Raw genomic sequence first — 6577 nt, 5'->3', positions numbered from 1 at the left:
TGGTCTCGTCACCTAACTTTAAATAACTTATTATGTGAACCACATGCTGCTGTTAAACCTATGTCTCAGCGAGTACTTCAACATATCTTTAGCGCCAGTTTGTAACGTTCTGCTAAGTAAAAAATTACAACGCAGTCCCCTTCTGCAATGCTTCTCATAACATTGATTTTCAAAGTATGTGGGGCCTACCGAACGGTTAGCACGACTTTTACATTCTATTCGTTGCCCAAAGGCCCAATTGCAAACTGTAGCCAACATGTTAGCACTCCATAAGGTAAGTTAAGCGTATATATGCTTGATATTGATCAATTCTTTTTAGATCCCACTGGAGGTGTTATTTGAAGGTCACAGGTTTGGTTCCTGCTCATGGCAAGTTATGTTTTCGTCTACTTTTCTTTCTTCGACTTTACATTACAATTAGTTCTAAATGTCTCTGGCATTATTGTCTGTTAGTTCCCTTTAAATAGACCCAGCAAAAATACCTAACTATCACTTTTACACGTTCTTTAAAATCTGCAATCTTTTCTTAACCAGATTTAGTTGTTTTGTCTTAATACGATTTGCTTCTATAAAATTGACTTATTTCAAAATTCTTGTGGTGGCCTGCCCTACCTCCATTCTTAAGTAACGAGGGATTCCTTGCAGTTTAAGCATCACAGTCATACAGAGAAGTTACAGTTTGCAAGCTGGAGCATAATTGGCCCATTCGGGAGGGGGGGGGGGGGAGTGAGGCCACAGCTGCAAAAATGAAAGAAAGCAAAGGCCCCAAGCTATCTGTCGGAAAATCTACATTTGGTCGGGGACGTCTTAGTGGTGTCATCATTGGCAAGCACCAATAGTTTTGCGTTGGGCTATTAGAACAAATGAATCCAGCTTGGAGGGCATGCGAGAATCTGTCTGGTTCACATATTTTCACATGGCATCAAATGATTTCTATCCATACCACGGTCATTGCTCGAAGAACGCCGAAACTTGGTGTGAATTCAAGAACGCCATGTTGAATGGTGAACCACTCCTTCATAAAGAATCCCTTCCAGCATCTGTTAGTTAGGCAGTTAAGCCAAATTATCCTGGACTTGCTCATATATAATTACTTGCCAAATGCCTTCATGGGAAACTCAAAACCATACCGAGTCGTTTGATAGTCGTGTAGGAGCGTGCTCCAAAAAACGTTCTCTTCGGGCACCAAGCACTTTATATATGCACGCTTGATGCTCTGCTCACTTTTAATTATGGCACTACAGCCCGTGTGAATGTGCTGAACCGTTTTGGAATTTCGCCAGGGAAATACGCAGTGCAGGGCCTGCGTATCCTTGAAGTGCGTCGACAGTGCTGTGCTGACGCGGCTGCATACCAGGCGACAAATGAGGCACGCCAGGCAAGATGTTTCAACACAAAAAGAAACAAAACGGCAGCATATCCACGGAGTGAATGATAGATGATGGGGCGAAGGATCCGTCCGTTCATTCGTCCTTGCTTCTGTCCGTCTATCCGTGCGTCTGTGTGGCCGCCCGTGCGTCTGTTCGTGCGTCCGCACGTTCATCTGTGCGTCCGTCCCTGCTTTCGTCCAAGCATCCGCTCCTGCGCCCGTTCAAGCGTCCATCTGTCCATGCAACCATCCGTGCGTCCTTCGATGCGTCTGTCTGTGTGTCCGTTCGTCCACCTATTCAAGACTCCAAGTAGCACCATCTCGCATCTTTTCATCATATATTCTTGATATAGAAGCACCACCATTCAGCGGACATTCCAATGACTGAACGAGAGAAGGCACAAGCACACTTTCTTACGGCTTGTGTTTCGTGTCTACTACCCACCTTTAACCACCTCGAGTTCATGGTATATACTAGTTCACTGTATTCATGGCACTACGGCCCAACGCTCGCTAAACCTTTCTAGAACCTAGGAGGTGACGCCCAGCGAGTATACAATTAAATATGGTAAGCAATCAACAAGTGTAATCTGCGAGAAAATACAAATTACAGTATAGAAATTTTCTGAAAGAAAGAAGAATCGTGACACTATTTGCCATAAATAAAGGTGTTTTAAACCTAACCCAACCACACCAACTGACTTGATTATATTATCACAACGCGTGGGCGCAAAATTCGAAGACCTTATAAAGGTAGCGAAAATCCGAAGAAAGCATTGTATCTAAAATTTTGCATAATAGATAAGTTGCACTACACAGTAAAGCTTTGTTGCTAAGAAAGTATTGCAAGCTTCAGCTCTCCCAAAGATTGAAAGTCGATAGGGAACAAAGGATATCTTTATTCCGTCTGTTAACTGGCGTCTAGGTAATGTGCCAGAAACGATTGAACATTGCTTCGTTAGTTGCAAAGATGCTATACTGTTTTGAGGAGTCTTTCAGTGAGCACTAAAAAAATGGCAGCATATTCACGGGGTGAATGATGGAGAGTGGGGCGAAGCATCCGTCCGTTCATTCGTTCTTGCTTCCGTCCGTACATGCGTCCGTCTGTGTCACCATCCATGCGTCCATCCGCCCGTCCATGCATGCGTCTATTCGAGCGTCCGCATGGTCATCCATGCATCCGTCCCTGCATCCGCTCCTACGTCCATCCATGCGTCCATCCGTCCATGCAGCCATCCGTACGCCAGTCCATGCATCTGTCTGTGAGGCCGTTCGTCCATCTAGTCAACACTCCAAGTACCACCATCTCGCATCTTTTCATCATATATTGCGCATATAGAAGCACCGCCATCCAGCGGACATTCCAAGGACTGAACGAGAGGTGGCACACGCACACTTTCTTCCGGCTTGCGCTTCGTCTTTACTTCCCACCTTTAACCACCTCGAGTGCATGGTATATACTAGCTCACTGTATTCATGGCACTGCGGCCCAACGCTCGCTAAACCTTTCTAAAACCAAGGAGGTTACGCCCAGCGAGTATAACTTAGCAACCCTTTCTTGTCAGATAGTGCTCAATGTACATGCCAATGGCTGCTAATGGGGAATGAGAGACAAGAGAATTCGGCTTTGAGCTAAAGAACACGCTGCGAATTTTTTATCGTTCAACAACGCACAGGAGAAATCTCCCACTGGCACCACCTTGCAGGTGAAAGCGTAAGACATAATACGTACTACGACGAGCGATGAACGGGGGCCGCTTTAAGGAGCTTCGCCCCTAAACACATTTCATCATTAGTTCTCACACATTTCCTTATCTTCTACCAGCAGCGCTTGATGAAGTTCCATTATAATATGTTTTCGTCGTGTGTATGCACAGCTTGTGGAAGATACGAATGCAAGACCGCAACAGAGAGCCCACCACCTCTTCAAGCACAGATTTCATTCAAATGGCTATCCACCTCAAAAACATTTACGCTAGACTTTAGACCGGACTGGTACTCCATCTTAGAGAGCTTTTTGACCTCACCCCTTTTTGTTTGCGTAACACGATGTGAAGAACTCTCGATGTGAAGAACTCACGCGGTGTTAGCCACTGAGTGTGTATGAGTAACACTTGAGCGCTTATTGTAGCCATTTGATTGCACTTTTCTTTGCTGATTTGTCTTCATTACGCAAATACTTTATTAAATACCCTGAAAAAAAAAGCTAAGCCTGTCTCAGTAGTAGAATACTGGAATAGCACTCAGGGGACCTGGGTTAGAATTTCAGTGTGTCATTTGTGTTTTTTTATTTACTGAGGTTTTTTTTCGTTCTATACAGGTTACGGGCATCGGTGGCGGCAGACAACTAATGCGCCGCGTGTGACCAGTGTTCTTTTCTCATAACAGCTTTTGCTGTAAAACAAATGGAAGGTGAGGATAATTAATGTGAGCGTTTGGAGAAGTCAAGGAGGAGGAGAGAAGCTACAGCATTCTAAAGCGAAGTAGAGCATAATATAACAGCGAGGTGAGAATGGAAGTGAGAGCAAGGCGAAAGGAAAACAAAATGGGAAGACCATGAGTTCCGCTGCTTTCCTAGTGTTTCCCACCACTAGTGCGTTGCTGCCTCAACTTGTTCTTCAATTACCCCCGAGAAGCTTCAGAAATGGTATAGCATGCTTCTATTGAAGGTACAAAATGCGGCGAAAGGGTCGAGGTGAGAAATTATGATTTGCCGTCGCCAGTGCGATCATACGTCAACGTAGAAGGGTAATGAGCGTGCACACTGTTGCGTATGTTTTATTGAATAAATAACGAAAGAAAAAGAGACCAGTGTTAAATTCCCCTTTTCGCTGTTTTGCTGTTGACCTTTGACAACATTTCGGTAGGTCACGCCTTGTAAAAATTGAGGAAATATGCTCACACAAGAGTCTTTACATGAAAATATTTCTCTCGTGCTTCTAAGAATCGATTATAGTTACATTATTAGGTATGCGAGATCAATATTTAGCACTATCCAACGCATGTTTCCATATGTATTCCGAAGAATCATTTTAAAACATTCAGTGCATGACACAGTGTAAAGAGTCTCCACATACATGCCGCAAAGGTCTATAGTTTATTTGCAGCTCAATTTTTGAGTCAATTTCACGCATTGCAACAAAAATATCACAAGCAAGAAATTTCCTAAAGCTATACATTGCCGCAAATCACTGTTGCTTCCTTTTCTGTAAACTTCAATTAGGACCATCTAGGTCAACTGGAACAACTATTCTCCTTGCAACAATGGTGTCCTCCGTTATATACTAAGATTTTTTTGTATAGAAAAAGAACACAAGAGAGTGGACTATATGCGAGTTCTTTTTTTTCTGACTTCCTCCTAGAGCATATCTCACTGTTTCTTTTCTTGACGTTGGCCATTCTTACAGATATCGAACCTCGAGCAGACTTCTGGTGCCCTGCTGCCGTCTTTAAGCTCGCCCAGTTTTTTCTATATATGTGGTCCACGATCCCTTCCGCTTAAAAGCCTATCATAGTTGAGGAAAGGAGCAAATAGAGAGAAGGCATGCCTCCTGAGATGCTTTAGATGGGAGCACATAGGGCATCGATTAATCCTCGGGCTCTTGTTATAAATGGCGACGGGCTTTGTATCGAAGGCTTGACCCGCGAACACTTCAGGCAGAGCTCCCTCGACTTGAACCTGCAGGGTACATTCAGTTTCCCATCACTGGATTGGAAAGAGCGCTGCAGATATCCTCTTGCGTTTAGTATTGCGTTCTTTTCCAACACACTAAAGTGGGCAAGTGCTTGGTATATTCTTTGTAGTTACTTTCTGTACTGTGGAAAGGGGGAAAACGTTCTGTGGTGAAGAGGGCTCGTTGTGCACAATGGAGCGGACCGCTGTGTGGTAGAGCGACTCATCGATATTGGCTCCGTGTATTGCATTCCATTGTGATGCCTACACATAACTCGCTTTTGCTTTGATTTCGCAATGACGGCGATTAAAATCACAATGAGTGACACTATAGGATCACCACTATATTTGTTTTCTCTAGACACAAATAGTGAATACAACTGCTATTTTAAAAAAAGCTTTGTCTACCAGTTACCTGTCTAAATTTTGAAAACATCTAGTTTTAAGTGCTGTTATATACACTAGGAGACGCCAAAAGTTACTCAGTGGCAGAAAGCAGCAGAAATAATCAAAAATTTTACATCACATCGAACGTTACGCTATCGGAAAGCAGGATAATATTTGAAAATGCTCAGCGACAGTAATTGCATATTTGTGTTATTTATTACTGTTTTGCGCAGTGCGATTGACTGAAATATAGTTGCCTCGACCTACTAAAAAAACAGCAATGCCTTAGTGACATAATGTCCCGAGGCTGAATACAATTGCGCGAATTCGACTGCCGGTGAAACAAAACTTTCATATACATAGATTTTCCTTCAAGTTGATAATTATTAAGTACCCAAAGTTATTCCAGAGCCCTTCATCATGACAGTATTCATAATCTTTTCGCAGTTCGGTGACGTTAAGTATTGAAATATACATTCATAATTATTCATTGTTGGCATGTTGAAGTGAATGCGATTACACGTAATCGTGTTAATTCTGCGAACCTCGACATCGCAAAATACTTTACTTGTGCTCACTGCCTTACAGAAAGGTCAGTTGCTCCTAGGTTTCATGCTCTGAAAAATTTTTCGCAAAGTTTACTTTTCATTAGCGCCGGAAATTCCTCAAATGAAGGAGAACTTGGAGAGAAATGCATACGCTCAGTACGAAGACGCACTATCTTAAGAATTCACGCACGCTAATGCTTGGCGCTTGCTTTAATTCTTTCACTTTCTCCACATTGTTCAAACGTTTTCGTATATAACTAGAGAACTGTAGTCTATATTGTTATAGATTTCCCCACATTTTACCTGCTAAGTAGTTGGAATAGGGTCAAGCACAATGTGGTTTTCTTTCGTACTCCTCTTTATTGTTATTTTTGTTGTTATGTGAACTATTTATTATTATTATTATTATTATTATTATTATTATTATTATTATTATTATTATTATTATTATTATTATTATTATTATTATTATTATTATTATTATTATTATTATTATTGCTGCTGTTTTCGTTGTTGTTGCATCAACTTAGGGTCTTCTTTTTTTGTGCTGGAGGACTTGAGGTGCAAAAAAGGGTGCTTTAAATTTTATTGATGCAGCGA

Source organism: Rhipicephalus microplus, unplaced genomic scaffold (genome assembly GCF_043290135.1).
Source record: "Rhipicephalus microplus isolate Deutch F79 unplaced genomic scaffold, USDA_Rmic scaffold_25, whole genome shotgun sequence".
NCBI classification, from domain to species: Eukaryota; Metazoa; Arthropoda; class Arachnida; order Ixodida; family Ixodidae; genus Rhipicephalus; species Rhipicephalus microplus.
The sequence above is the reverse complement of the archived record's forward strand: the minus strand, read 5'-3'. Positions refer to the sequence as shown.